This window comes from Mastomys coucha, unplaced genomic scaffold (genome assembly GCF_008632895.1).
Source record: "Mastomys coucha isolate ucsf_1 unplaced genomic scaffold, UCSF_Mcou_1 pScaffold12, whole genome shotgun sequence".
Lineage (NCBI taxonomy): Eukaryota > Metazoa > Chordata > Mammalia > Rodentia > Muridae > Mastomys > Mastomys coucha.
Genome location: NW_022196894.1, coordinates 1,633,388 through 1,648,775, shown reverse-complemented (window position 1 = coordinate 1,648,775; position 15,388 = coordinate 1,633,388). Strand labels below are relative to the sequence as shown.

The 15,388-nt window shown below is 44.8% G+C and overlaps 1 long non-coding RNA gene across 2 annotated transcripts in view; it reads right to left on the bottom strand.

Moving 5' to 3' along the window:
- Nucleotides 1-2,974, bottom strand: part of LOC116084589 — a 4,061-nt gene extending 1,087 nt beyond the window's left edge. Inside the window, exons 1-4 of one of the 2 annotated variants that reach the window (XR_004116172.1) lie at nucleotides 2,926-2,960; nucleotides 1,389-1,548; nucleotides 1,091-1,251; nucleotides 146-218 (exon numbers count right to left, since the gene is read on the bottom strand). This is a non-coding gene — a long non-coding RNA (uncharacterized LOC116084589). Of the gene's footprint in view, nucleotides 1-145; nucleotides 219-1,090; nucleotides 1,252-1,388; nucleotides 1,549-2,925 lie in introns of both variants that reach the window. The other variant, XR_004116177.1, reaches the window with a different exon arrangement.
- Between the last annotated feature and the right edge of the window lie 12,414 nt (nucleotides 2,975-15,388).

Here is a 15,388-nt window from a genome sequence, read left to right as displayed (position 1 = left end):
GTGTGTGTGCGTGTGTTCAAATAGGATTGTAGCTCAGCAGTAGAAAGAGCGCTCGCTAGCATGGATGAAGCCCTGAGTTCCACCCAGAACAGAAAAAAAAATCTATTTCTACTTAAGAATATTCTCTACCATACAAACTTTTTACCTCATTTTTTAGGAAACAGGGCTAGATATGTAGTCAATGGATGATCACTTTCATAGCATTCCAGGTTCCATCTCTGGCAAAATAAAATAAAGTTAAAAAAAAAAAAGACACAGGACAGTGGTGGTACAAGACACAGGGTAGTGGTGGTACACACCTTTAATTCTAGCACTTGGGAGGCAGAGTTAAGCAGATCTCTGAGTTTGATGCTATTCTGGTCTAAAGAGTGAGTTCCAGGGACTGGAGAGACCGCTCATCGGTTAAGAGCACTGACTGCTCTTCTGAAGGTCCTGAGTTCAATTCCCAGCAACTACATGGTGGCTCACAACCATCTATAATGAGATCTGATGCCCTTTTCTTGTGGGTCGTGAGACAGCTACAGTGTACTTACATATAATAAATAAGTAAATAAATAAATAAATAAACAAATAAATCTTTTTTTAAAAATATAACATTTCTAAAAAAAAAAAAAAAAAAAAAAAAAAAAAAAAAAAAAAAAAAAAGAGTGAGGCTACAAAAAGAAACCCTGTCTGGAAAACAAACCAAAAAAGGCAAAGCAAAGAAAATAAAGGGAAGAAAACACAAGACATAAACTGACCAAGTTCCACCTGCCCGTCAGCTTGTGGAAGACACAGCCAGGAACAATTGGCCCACACGTATGCACATATGCATGAATGCACGCACACACAAACGCATGCACATACGAATGCACGCACACAGTTATGAAGGCAGTAGAATATGCTTCAGACATTACTATTCCTTCCCTTCTGGCCTCCCAAGTGGCACTCTTCCTATAAGGTTTGCCAGGTCTCCCATAGATTGGGAAAGAAGGTGGCTGAGCAGCTGGTCACCATTGGAGTTGAGCAGCTTGTCAATCATCATGGCCAGCCAGCTGCACTCTTCCTGTTCCCACCCACAAACCAGAAAGAATTTTTAAAGAGTGATTACCCATTCTTCTTTATTGGCTTGTTTGTTGTTCCAGCTGATACCATAGTGGCTGACAGAAAAGATGACTGAGTAACGTACCCTGCAGCCTCAGAGAATCACAGTGCTAAAAGATGAAGGATGAGAAGAAATGCCCCCGAGGGTCTGGTACAGCCTTGTTTCTCCTGCAAATATAATCAGCCGTTGGCCTCAGGATGAGCAGTAGGGATCCGCCTCCCCTAATGTTCCATGAAAACTTCCCCTGGACACGCAGTGCAGAACAAGACAATCCCACACTCAAAAGTCTAACCCACCCACTCACCCAACCACTTTTATGCAAAAAGTCACAAAGATGTGTCCTTGACTGGATGCAGGCATGAAGATAGAGCCAAAGCTTCAGGTAAACTATGGTTTCTCCAGAATCCAAATTCTCCATTTTCCTAATGAGATTGTTGATCCTGATACTGGCAAATGTGTGGGGCCTGGAAGACATACACTGTGGTGAAGGTTTACAGAGAGGGAATTGGTGCCATAGTAGAAGCCAGGAAAGTAGTAAAGGGCATGGTGGGGGACAGAATATTACAGAGAAATAATGATACAGGAAGGGTTAAATGGGGCAAGGTAGAGAATAAGACAGGTAAAGAGAAGGGGATATGAGGAGGAAACCAACACTAAGACATTTGGGAAAAGTCGTACAGAAACTGTAGAAACCCTCTAAAACATGTAATACATACATACACTCAAATTATATATGTGTGTATTTTATATTTATTTATATATAATTTATATGTGTCGTATATATTATACATACATACATATATAATTTGAATGAAAACTAGAGAGATGGCTCAGCAGTTAAGAGTATTTGTTGCTCATGGTGGTTTGAATAGAAATGGCACCCCACAGACTCATGAGTTTGAAGGTTTGGCCCACAGTGAGTGGCACTACTACAAGGTATGGCCTTGTTGGAGGAAATCTATCTCTGTAGGGGCTAGCTTTGAAGTCTAAGATACTTAATCCCAGGCTCAGCGGCTCTCACTTCATTTCTTCTCTCTACAGATCAAGATGTAGAACTCTCAGGTACACCTCCAGCACCATTTCTGCCTGCACACCACCATGTTTCCCACCATGATGATATTGGACTAAACCTCTGGACTGTAAGGTAGCCCCAATATAGCATTTTATTTTATTTAATTTATTTTATAAGAGTTGCTGTGGTCATGGTTTCTCTTCACCGCATTAAAAAACCCTAACTAAGCACTGCTCTTGCAGAGGTCCCATGTCCATGTTCAGACACCTGTGTAGCAGCTTACAGCTGTCCATGACATCAGTTTCAGGGAATCGTCTCACCTTCAAGCACAGCAGGCACACACTTGGTGCACATACATACATGCAGGCAAAGCACACACATAAGAGGTTTTTTTAATGTAGAAGAGTTTAAAATGCTGGGCAGTGGTGGCGCACACCTTTAATGCCAGCACTTGGGAGGCAGAAGCAGGCGGATTTCTGAGTTCAAGGCCAGCCTGGTCTACAGAGTAAGTTCCAGGACAGCCAGGGCTACACAGAGAAACCCTGTCTTGGAAAAAAAATTTAAAAAAAAAAAAAGAGTTTAAAATGGAGCTACCCTATAATGGGCCAACAAAGCCCCTACTAGACACCAGAGCCTAACCAACAAAATGCCCAATGCCAGTAATGTGTTTCCTCTTTTGGAGTTCTTGGCAAGTAATGTTCCATAGATCCCGCCAATATTACAGGCCTATGCCTTCTGGTCTATTGCCTTCTGGTTAGAAGGTAAGACTCTACTGCTGAAGACTCTGCATATTTGAGTCACAGAACAAAGAAATCCATCTGGTACTCACCTGGAAGTTTCATCCGCACGAGCTAGCTGTCATAGTGCTTGCAGGTGCTCTACACACTACCAGAGAAGAAAGGGAATCATAATAGCACCCATCTGTCAGCCCTGAGAGATATTGTAGCAACACACCTAGAGAGACATGCCCATTGGCACAATAGTGGCACAAACATCATAGGAGCAACCAACCATGTTCTGGCTAAGTTTAAATCCCACTCCACAAGTTGAAACCCATACCTGGCACCCAGAGCAGAGTCAAAACCCTGTAACTAAATATGCCAAGGGCCAGCCTCAGCTTGAGAGGGGTTCTGAGGAAGGGGTGTTCAGGAGTGGCAAAAAGACAAAGTCAAATCATGTACGAGCTGAAAGCCAGTGTTCTGCTCAAGAAGGCTTTCTCTGGAGATCTCCAGATGGCTCAGCTCTCGAAAATCAAAGCCCAATCTTCTATCTGCATATCAATTCAGTAATCTACTCCAGGTTCCCTTTTGATTATCCCAGGAGTCAGCATTCCTCAACCCTAGGACCTTGAATCTTAGGAACAGCAAACATTTTTTAACATTGCAAATGAATTCAGAGATCTGCCTGACTTAGAAAGGACAGACAATAAGATCTGCCTACCTTGTAAGCATATACAATAAGCTATCTGGGTAGGATCCTGTCCTGAGATTACCATTCCCACCATGCCTGGGCCTTTTCCCAGGCCAACCTTGAATTTAGGAATCTGCTTGGCTTTGTATCTACCTGCCTTTGTATCTTTCTGACAAGCTGGCTTATAGTATAGCTGCCTCTGTTTTTTTAGGTCCATGAAGCCCCTTATGTAATTCATATTGCATCCTTACATTTTGCATAGTTGAGAAATCCTGTTTATATATTTTTGAACTCATATTTTCAGAGTTCTTTCCCACAGCCTTAAAAGCTGTCCTGAAGGTCACACAGCTTTTACCATTTTTGCTAAGGACATAGACACACCCTCACCTCCCAGCGGGCCTTCTCTATAAGCTGGAATCCTGAAGAAGTAGGTTCCAACAGATGTGCTGGCAAGTAAGTGCAAGCAAGGAAGGAAGAGTGAGTCTTCCTTCTTCCAATGTCCTTATGTAGGCCTCCAGCAGAAGGTGTGGCCCAGAATAAAGGTATGTACTTACCGTGTCTGGATTTGGAATTTACTATGTTCCAGGCTGACCTTGAACTCAAAGATCTGCTTACCTCTGTCTTCTTGGATTAAAGGCATGTACTACCTTGCCTGGGCGTAAGCTTTTCATGGCCACTATGCCTCAAGATCACCAGGTCAGAAGCCTGTGTCTTCCAGCCTCAAGATCTGGATCACAGGTTTGCCCTCCATTTCTGGATTGTAGTTCATTCCAGTGTAGTCAACTTGACAACAGTAATCAGCATCACAGGGGCCAACTCCCTGCCGAACTCTCCCAGCTCTAAAGCATGTAACCAAGACACTCCACTAAGAGGACCATGACAACGAGTCATGTAGGAAAAACACCTGAAACGCCTCCCCATGCAAATAGAGCATCACTAGCATCTCAAGTTGAGCCAATGGAAAGCACCTACCCCTAGACTTCACCCTATTCCTCAGTGTTTGTTAAGTCCCTATCCACACAAAATAAAGTGCACAAATTATTTCACCAAGAATCCTCTGAGAGTGACTATTTTCCTGAGCTCTAACACTTTGGGGAAGAGTTTTATCTCCTGATCATTCATCACTGGATCCTGGACCCTGGACCCACCTACCACTGCCTCTGACACTAACATGATGCTGCCACAGTAGCAGGTGAGAACTGGGAACTGTTCAGGCTCCTCTTCTGAGCTGTACCACTTTGACTGTCTCTGGCAGGACTAGAGATCCACAGAATCTATCCATCCTAACTCCAAAGAGGACAGCACAAAGGGAGACCTTGTCTAAGTAAATAAATAGTAAAAATAAATTTGGGTGCCTAGAGAGATGGCTCAGTGGTTAAGAACACTGACTGCCCCTCCAGAGGACCTGATTTCAATTCCCAGCACCCTCATGGTAGCTCACAATTGTCTGTAACTCCAGTTCCAAGGGGACTGGCATTAGGGGAGGGCATTACTCTTCTGACCTCTACCAGCTCTGCACGCACATGGTACACAGACATTTGTGCAGGCAAAGTACCAATACATAAAATAAAAATAAATCTCAAAACTTTAAGTCAAAATTAAACCCCGATGGTATAAACGAAGGCCTTGACACCTGTCTACACAGACACCCTGGCAGCCTCCTGCCACAGCAGCTCAGAAGAGACACACGGTGCTAGGGCCCAGGGCCAGGGTGATGGAATCAGGCATGAGACACCATCTAAGGAGTTCTGGTTTTGATGGAGTATGCTCAGCCACACTGTCCTCAGGCAACTGCCTAAAGGCTTGATCCCCCATGTGTCTCACCTGTGAAGTGCATTCTGGTTCAACAATAGGCCAGTCACTCCTCAGGCTGGGTCCCACCCTTCTCTCCCATGTCATAGTGTACATCAAGGCACCACGATTGCCCCTCCCAATGAGAAGAGAAATGGGATGTGAGCTCATTGGTTCCAACCCATGACACACTTCGAGCTGCCTAACCCACAGACAGCACCACCACACAAATCAGAGGCTAGGGTAGCAGGAACATGTAAGTCAAAACTGCACTGAGGTCCAAGTTCACCCCAGTCATCCTGGATGTTGCACAAAAACAGATAAATGCTGATGTGTATGTGGGGAAATGGAGCCTTTATGTAGATGTGGTGGCAAAGCAAGCTAGAGCAGCCATTGTGAAAATCAATAAGAAAGTTCCTTAAGAAACTAAAAATATAACTACCCCCCAAACCAGATCTGCTCCTCCTAGAATTCTAGTCAGCACACCACACATATACCTGCCCATCCCAGCGGCCACACATGCACACACCAGTCAGCCGTACCAGAAAGTGGGGCTGGGAAAGTCCTCTGCTTGCTCATCAAAATGCATAACTCTGCTCTGATGTGCCCAAGAATACTGTCTGTGCTTTAGCACCACCACAGCCCCTCCCTACACAATCTCCTGAGAAGGAGTGGAGGTTAATGAGGCTGTCGCTATCTGCTGAGTAAGTGCTGGCCGTGCAAGTTCCATGCCTTGAGGTGGATTCCACAGATGGACCCAATTTCTCCAGGAATGCTAAGAAATGGATTTACAGGAGAGAACCCAAAGCTGCAGGCCTGTGTGAGTGGAAAAGTGTTCATGTTTTCAGAGGTCTCTCGCTTTCCAAACTGTCAACCCATATTTCAAAGATTTGTCTTTACGCTTGTGTGTATGTGTGTGGAGGTGCCCGTGGGGGTCAGAAGAGGATGTCAGATCCCTGGAGCTGGGGTTATGGACAGGTGTGAGCTGCCCAGCATGAGTGCTGGGAACCAAACCCAGGTCCTCTTCAAGAGTAGAACGTGCTCTTAACCATTGAGCCTTCTCCCCTGCCTCTACACTCCAGATTTTGATATAGTCCTTTAAAACTCTTTTTAATTTAAATTCTTTATTCAATATATTTTGATTATGTTTTCCCTCCCCCAACCCTTCCCAGATCTTCTTATCCCTCCAACTTCATACTCTCTCTCTCTCTCTCTCTCTCTCTCTCTCTCTCTCTCTCTCTCTCTTGCTCTCTCACTCGCTCTCTCGCTCTCTCTCTCATGCACATTTATCAAACCACTCTTTCACCGTGAAACATAAACTCCAAGAAGAAAATGACCCTTTGTACCCCATTTTATTGCACACCCCGCTGTGTATGGATACATCTATCATGTGCACTCAAATACTTGTGAACTGAATGAGAGAGAGAACAGACACACTGGAAGAGGAATGAACAACCACACACTGTACTGACACTTGTGTGTGAAAAGGCCATGAGGAAGCCCAGGACTCTACATGCTAAACTTAAATTTGCATTTAAAGAAGTAGGGCTGGAGAGGGGAAATCACGTTAATACCAAAGCCCTCCATTACGCAGTGTGATAGCCTGATGCAGCCAGACTACCAAGTAACACATGGTCCTTTCTGCATCCTTCTGGACAATGGTGAGCAACAAGTATCCAGCATCCCATCTAAGGGTGAGGTTGATAGATGCTCAGGCAACACCACCCGGCAGAGTTGAGCTTTACCGTGGAGAACATGGCCTCCTTGGTTGTATATTTCCTCCTTTAAGCCCCCTTAGGACACCTGTGGGCATCTGAAAAGGACATCAGGGTGACTGTGGATGGGTATATACTATGCTTAAGATTTTGCTGAGAAGAACTCCAAGACCTCAAGGTTATGGCTTCTTGTCACAATCTGATCTTGACATCCATCTTGTTTGTTAGCAAATGGAGCATGCAGCCCTGTGAACAAGATTAAACCATCCTCAGTCCCCAGGGATTAGTAATCAACTCCGGGCACATCACTCTGGCTTCCCTGAACCACTGTAACTGTCTGGGATTTCTTGTTACTGTGTATCCCAAGTGATGGTGACCAGCACTTGTCCTAACCAGAGTTTCCTGTCAAGCACAAAGGTGTTCTGCAAGATCATGACAATGCAGGTAAAAAAAGAAGCAGGGGCAAATAAAATCATCAGCCATAATGTAAAAGAAACAAAGCATTCAAGGTAATAAAGACAGAGTCTTGGGAGGTGGCTCCTTGGATAAAGCACTAGCTGTGCAAACATAAGGATGTGAGTTCGAATCCCTAACATTCATGTAAGAAGTCAGGCATGATGGTACACTCCTACAGCTCTGGCACTCGGGGTGAGGTATGGAAAATCTTGAGGCCTCACTAGCCAGCTAGCCACACGAGCCAAAATAACAAGCTCCAGGTTCAATGAGAGACACTGTCTCAAAAATTAAAGTGGAGAAATGATCCAGGAAGATACCTGAGATCCAATTCTGTGCTCCACAACTGCTCACTGGCAGAGGAGAGAACTTACTTCTGAAAATTGTAACAGTAACACATACACACGCATTGTAACAGTAACACATACACACACATTGTAACAGTAACACATACACACTTATTAATAAAATCTTTTAAAGGAATTTGAAAGGGTTGGAGACAAAGCTCAGGAGTTAAGACTGGTTCTAGCTGGACGGTGGTGGCATACACCTTTTATCTCAGCAGTTAGGAGGCAGAGGCAAAAGGATCTCTATGAGTTCGAGCTCATTCTGGTGCATAGAATGAGTTCCAAGAAAGCCAGGGCTACACAGTAAAACCCTGTACACACACACACATACACACACACACACACACACACACACACACACACATATCTTGCAGAGGACTCTAGCTAGTTTGATTCCCAACATCCACACTGGGTGGCCCACAACTGCCTGTTAACTCCCTCTCCAAGGGATCTGATTCCCTCCTCTGGCTTCTGCAGGCAGCTGCACTCATATGTACACAGCTCCATATAGACGTACTTTATTAAAACTCATCTTTAAAACAGGAGAGTGGAGAGATAGCTCAACAGTAAGCGCATATGCTGCTATTGCTGCAGACCTGACTCCAGTTCCCAGTCCCCACATCAGGCAACTCACAACAGCCTGTGACTCCAGATGTTTGTAGCCTCTGTGGGCATCTGCACCCACATGTACATAGCTACAAGTGATACACTGTGGTGGCTATTATTGGTTGTCATCTTAACTCCATCTGAAGTGACCACAGTCCAGAAATGAGCCCAGTAATGAGAGATTTTTCCCCCTTGGTTTGAAGTAGGTGGAATGGCCACTTCTAGTCTGAACCTTTGAGGGAGGAAGACACACATCTTTGATTTGAATCTTGAGGCAGGAAGATGCATGCCTTTAATCTGGGCCATACCTTCTGCTGTAAGACTGACTATATAAGGATATAGAAATAAGAAGCTGTTGCTTTTTGCTTGCTTGTCTGTGGACTTTTCAGCTGACCTGTACAGATCTTGTCTGCTAGCCCTGAGATCTGAGGACCTGAAGGGATGGGGCGGACTACAGTCTGATGCTGGAGAGAACCTAACTTCAGTTTCAGTGTACTTTTATACAGGAATATAACAAAGAGAGCAATGATCCAAGGAAGGTTGTTTGAGTTCAGAAAAAACATGTAAATAAATGCCAGTGAGCACATACTAAATATTAACAGAGGAGCCCTTTCCCAGAACCTTCTCAGAACAGACCAATTTAAGCACAACTGTGCAGCACACACTATAGATTATATCTGGGAAGGCACAAAAGCAAGGCAGAATGCCGTTGCCAGATTCAGAGTGCACTGACCACACTGGGTTCTATAGTTATATTCTGACATCCAACAAGAATGAACATATCTTAAATATTTAATATAAATGTTTGTCACAGGAGGCACGAAATCACATCCGTAACAATCCAGGGAACAAGATGCAGCTGAGGTAGAATTTCCCCTTCCGTTTCTCCTGGAGCCTCCCTCTCTCACAGTTCCCCAAGGCAGTGCTCACCATGGGTCACTCTTTTGATGGTGTTCCAACTCTCCCCCTCACCCTGCTAGCCTACCCATTCCTTCACTAGCATTGGAGCCTACTTCTCTGGAATTGCAGCATATACTGAAGATCAGCTGAGATGTTCAGCCTGTGGGCTAAGAAATTATTAGATTCTTGGACTTCCAGTTCACAGTCAGCTGGACTGTACACTGTGAGTCATTCCAATAGATCCAGAGAGATAGGTAGGTGGGTAGGTAGATAGATAGACAGACAGACAGACAGACAGACAGACAGATAGACAGATCATTCCTCTCTTTGTTACATTCATGAATAAAAGTACACTGAAACTGAAGTAAGAAGTAAGATTATCTGCAGCATTAGAAAGAGAGAGATTCATTTACTCTAGATTCTGTTAGAGAACCCTAATACATACATACATACATACATACATACATACATATATGTAATTAAAATAATAAAAATAAATGTCTTAAAATAAGTGTTCAGATTATTTCTCTGAAATATATGTTGAAAATAGCACTGTGAAGTGTCTTGTCTCCTTAATAAGGCAGTTATTCATGGTGTGTCCATATCCCAGGAGCTCAGCCTACAGAACGTACAAAACAGAATAGAGTTCCTAAATCTCCATGGGACAAAATAAAGAAAAGGACAGTTGGGCCAACAAGATGGCTGGGGGAGTAAAAGTGCTGAGCCTTCAAGCCTGCTAAGAGTTTGTTCCCAGGAGTCCATGATGGAAGGAGAAAACAGATTCCTGAGAGCTGTTCTCTGACCTCCATGTACCCACACCCATGCATGTGCATGCACACACACACACACACACACACACAAACACACTCACATAGCTGTTATAAAAATAAATTATGGGACTAGAGAGATGGCTCAGATGTTAAGAGAACTGACTGCTCTTCCGAAGGTCCTGAGTTCAAATCCCAGCAACCAAAAGAGATCTGACGCCCTCTTCTGGTGTGTCTGAAGACAGCTACTTATACATACTTACATATAAGAAATAAACAAATCTTTAAAAATAAAAAAATAAAAATAAGTTATAAACCTAGAACAATAGCTCAGTAGTAAGGGTGCTGGCCCTAAGCCTGACAATCTGAGTTCAATCCTAGGAGAAAAGCAATTTCATACATGTGTCATATACACACATACCCTACACATACACAAATAAATAAACGTAATTATTTTAATTTTATAAATAAAATGATGACAAGCTCCTAGAGAAAAAAGCTAAAACTGAAGCTGAATGTGAGACAAAAACAAAATGGTTCGCATTTTGCAGCTACCATCTGATAATTCCTAGCAGCAAGAAAATCTAGAAGACCTCAGAAGTAACCCTGTGCCAGATGTAGCCCCCAGTATGGTGTGAAGGACACATGCTGGGAGCAGAAACCAGAGACAGTCATTGCCTACACAACCCACTTCCTCTGGGCTTGTCATTCTGCCAGAATTTAACAAGGGTGAGAGAACTCACGGGGTAGTGTTCAGTGTTGGCAGAGACATGCTCAGTTAGATGCAGCTATTTATCACCTAAGGTGTTTTTCTTGTTTTGAGGCAGGATTTGGCTTTTGTATCCCAGACTAGCCTTGAACTTTCAATCCTCCGGAGCCCCATGAGCTCAGGGATTACAGGCATGGGCCACCCCACTGACTGACTGTAGGAATGTGGTTCAATCTCTGATAAGCAGAACATCCCTCAAGATGATTTTTCAGAAAATTGGCTTTTAGCAAATGAGTCCTTATGCAGAATGGTCATTAGACAAATTTGTCATTTAGCCAAGGTCATTTAGTGAATCAGCTTTCAATGACTGGCCCTCTGAAAGTTCACTACAGTGAGCATTTTCTTGGGCTAACTGTCTGTTTTATTTCTATAATTAATATTCACTGGAGCATGTATGGGGAATTTCCCAGGGGCCCAAAAGCAACTAGGACAGACTCCCAATAATCAGACTATTAAAAATGTTATCATTAGAAAAAAAAAAAAAACAAACAGGAGTTAACAAGGCTTCTTGCAACACAGCGATCAGGCTTCCTGTTGTGACGAAGGTCCCCTGGTTCTGTTTGATGTGAGGACAACACATGTAGCCTCTCATTGGAAAAAGAAATGAGTGGTCTTTGGGTTTGGTGCTCAGGACCATGTTCAGTCCATTTTATTTCAACACAGGGTCTCACACAGAGAAGGCTGGCCTCAAACTCCCAATGTAGTCAAAAGTGTCCTTGAACTCCTGATCCCCTGCCTCCACCTCCCAAGTGCTGGGATGACAGGTATGTGCCACCACTCTTCTGAGTAAGCTACATCCCTAACTGCTATTGTTTGTTTTTTAAGATGGGCTCTTGCTATGTAGCCCAGGCTGGCCTTGTACTCTTAGATCCTTCTGCCTCCAAAATGAAGGTGTTGTCAGTCCCCGCCCCTCCCCTGGCTTAGGGTCTTCTAGCATTTGATGCTGCAGCAGTCCTCTGCGGTGACTGGCATGCAGCTGCATCACTCTGAACTCTAAAGCATTTTCTTCAGTGTCTTTGAGTGTGTGTGGCAACTTCCTCTCCTATGAGGAAAGCCCATGGTACCCAGGGCGCCCTCTACTCTGGCATGCTTTCCTCTTAGCGTGAGAACATCTGTGGCCACTCCACTTCCAAAAACTATGCACACTCCCAGGAGCCAGGGGTTAGGAATTCCAGCCTAACTCTGCAGAGGAGACAACTCAACCCTTAATACTGGTTCCATCACAAACATAAATATTCTACAGTCTGGAGCTGACAGTGTAGCTCAGTAGGTTGAGTGCTTACCTGTCACACCTAAAGCCCTGGGTTCAGTCTCCAACACTGCTTCAAAAGGGTATGGTGGCCTGTGCTTGTAATCCCTAGCACTTTGGGAGGTGTGGCAAGTTATCCTCGGCTACACAGCAAGTGGGAAGGCAGCCTGGGCTGGATGAGACCTTGTCTCAAAAGCAAACAGAACAAAAACAATGAAACCATCAAATAATCCTGGTGTTTCTCTTTGTGCGTCCCAGTAGTTAGATTACAACACCAGCCTTCCTATATGCATTACACCCGACCCTGCTGAGACTTTAACATAGCACCTGTCTCCAAAGCTGCGGGGCTGCTTGGATGCTGGAAACAGCCCGAGGAAGGTTGAAACTTTATTTAACCTTAAATTCCATTATAGAGTCTGCACTTGGTGCAATTTATATTTGAACTATAAAATTTTTCTATAAGTTGAAACATGACCTATAAAAGGTCACTGCGCCCTGAAGCAACATTCTAGAAAGAAATCAATTGGCCCTTTTTCTTACAGAAACCATTAGCCAGAGGAGAGATAGAGGAAAAAACTTCCTCATGCTGACTGAACTCCCAAAACCAAAGCATAATTTCTAAAAGGCAATGGCTTCATATAGCTAAAATGCATTAGGTTGTTATTAGATTACAGGGAGCCTTTAATGTAGCTCATGCACCTACTGCTTCTTACAATGAAGGTGCAGAAGAAGCACTCAGATCAGACATCACCTTCGAGAATCAGCTCTCTGCATAACAAAGGGGGGTCTTACCCTTTCTTACATCACTTCTGTGAGGTTCCTGGGTTCTCAAAAGTCATTCAGTGAACTGGGATAATAGTTCAGTTGGTAAAGGACTTGCCTTACAAGTATGAGAATTGGAATTTAATCCTCCGAGACTCATCCACACTTGTAATATGGGTGTTAATTTGTGGGGAGCAGTAGATCCCTGGCACTCACTAAGCAGCCAGAGTAGCAGTGGGCTTCAGGACAATGAGAGGCCCTGTCTCAAAAAACCAAGAGGAACAGCAGTGGAGATGCACACACACACACACCACACACACACACACACACACACACACACACACACACACACACACACACGATCCTTCTGTGACTTGTCCCTCCTACATTTAGATCTAATTAAAATGTGTGATTTTGCAGGGTGGTGGTGGTGCACACCTTTAATCCCAGCACTTGGGAGCCAGAGACAGGCAGATTTCTGAGTTCGAGGCCAGCCTGGTCTACAGAGTGAGTTCCAGGACAGCCAGGAACCCTGAGAAACCCTGTCTCCAAAAACAAAACAAAAACAAAAACAAAAAAATGATGTGTGATTTTTGTCACACTCCAAGATAAGATGGCTCTGTAGCCCACGTAGGGTCTTTTTATAATCTGTTCCTGATTGTGGTACCAAAAGGATAGACCAGCCTACATTTACTAATACCTTAGGATACATCACATAGCATTACTATGGCACCAACTGTTGCTCTTTTGTTCTGTAGGAATAGTTATTAATCACTAATGTGGGTGATATACAAGTGTATCTCTCTGGTTCCCATTTCTTGTATCACCAATTGCAGGCAGGGAGCTGATCAAAATGGCATAGGCGAGCCAGTGCCCCTGAGGCCACCTCTGAGGCCAGCCCTCTTCATTCACCAGGACCCATCCTCCTTGGGAGGCCTTGGAATCTGGGTGACTGCAGCATAAGGAATGTGCAATGTAAAGTCACAATAATAGTCCAGCATGGTGGCACATGCCTAGAAGCCTAGGTGCTTTGGAGGCTGAGGCAGGAGCATCACTGCAAGGCTGAGGCCAAGATGGGCTACAAAGAGAATACCAACCTAGCGAGGTCTACATAGCAAGAAACAAACCAGTAATGCTACTTCGATAATTCACTTGCCAAATGACTTGAGTTCAACCTACACGGTAGAAAGAAGAACCAACTCCTCCGAGCCATACTCTGACTTCTATTTACATATGGTACATCACACGCACACATACACAAATAACAAAAAAAAAAAATTGAAAGACAAAACCCCAGCTCAAGGAATAAAATCTGGTCCCCTACGCTGGTCTGGCTTCTTGGAGGGTCACAGATCCGACTGTAATCAATTCCCCTCTGTTCTCCAAAACAGACCTCAGGATTTCTTGTCTAAAGGAGGTAATGGGATGTAATCTGTCCCCCTCATCTACATTCTGCAAATATATTTAACAAGCTAGCTCTAGAAGCTTCCAAATGGGGTCTCTGAGACATTTGCTAAACTAAGCTGTTATACCTTGAACGACAGTGCACTCTTGGGGGATAGCAAGAGTGGCTAGCCAGCATCCTGCCTTTCAACTCTAGGGAGGCATGTGAAGTTTGAACAGAATACTCTGCCACCCGCTGGCCCAAACTCCCACTCTTAGTTCAGATTCTTTTTCCTTGCAAGATCAAACGAAACTCCTGTTGGAAGCCTCTGCAGTTCTGTGCACTAACTTTCAGAGCAGATACTGCTACTGTTATATAATATATATTTACACAAATAACGTAAGGAAATTAAAGACAACCTCACAGAAACAAGCACAGTTCATTTTATTTAAATGAACCCAGCTCAGGAAATATAAGACCAATCCCTTCTTGGTCCCCTATGCTGGCCTGGCTTTTTGGACATGTGTGTGTGTGTGTGTGTGTGTGTGTGTGTGTGTGTGTGTGTGTGTGTGCGCGCGTGTGTGTGTGTGTGTGCACGTGCGTGCGTAGGTAGGCTGAAGGATCCGAGGTATCACTTCCTAACACCCAAGTAGGATTAGACCCCTCCAAAATCTGCCTCGGCTACCACGAGGACAGACTCACCCTAGCCCCGCCCCCAGCCGATCCGAGCCCGCCCCCGGACCATCCAAAGACCGCCTCCTAAGCGCCATTCAACCTCAATCTCAGCCCCACCCCCATAACACACTCGGACCCACCTTCCAATCACTAGACTCCACCCTCAGTTCCGGCCACGGACCGCCCTCTGAGCCCCGCCCCCAAGCCGGTCTAGGCCCCCAGGCCGCCAAGTTGCCGGCTTCAGCTCCGCGAACTGTTTAGAACACGCCCCAGGAGCCAGGCATTAGCCGCCCAACCCGGTCCGGCAGGTTACAACCCGCCTCTACCCTTGCCCCACCTCACTCCCCGCCCCCTGGGCACCACCTGGCCCGCCCCTGGGCGGAGCATATGATAGCCCCGCCCACATCTTGCCTCCTAGTTGCCCCGCCTTCTCCGTCTCAGCCCTCGCTTCCGCCCGTTTCCAG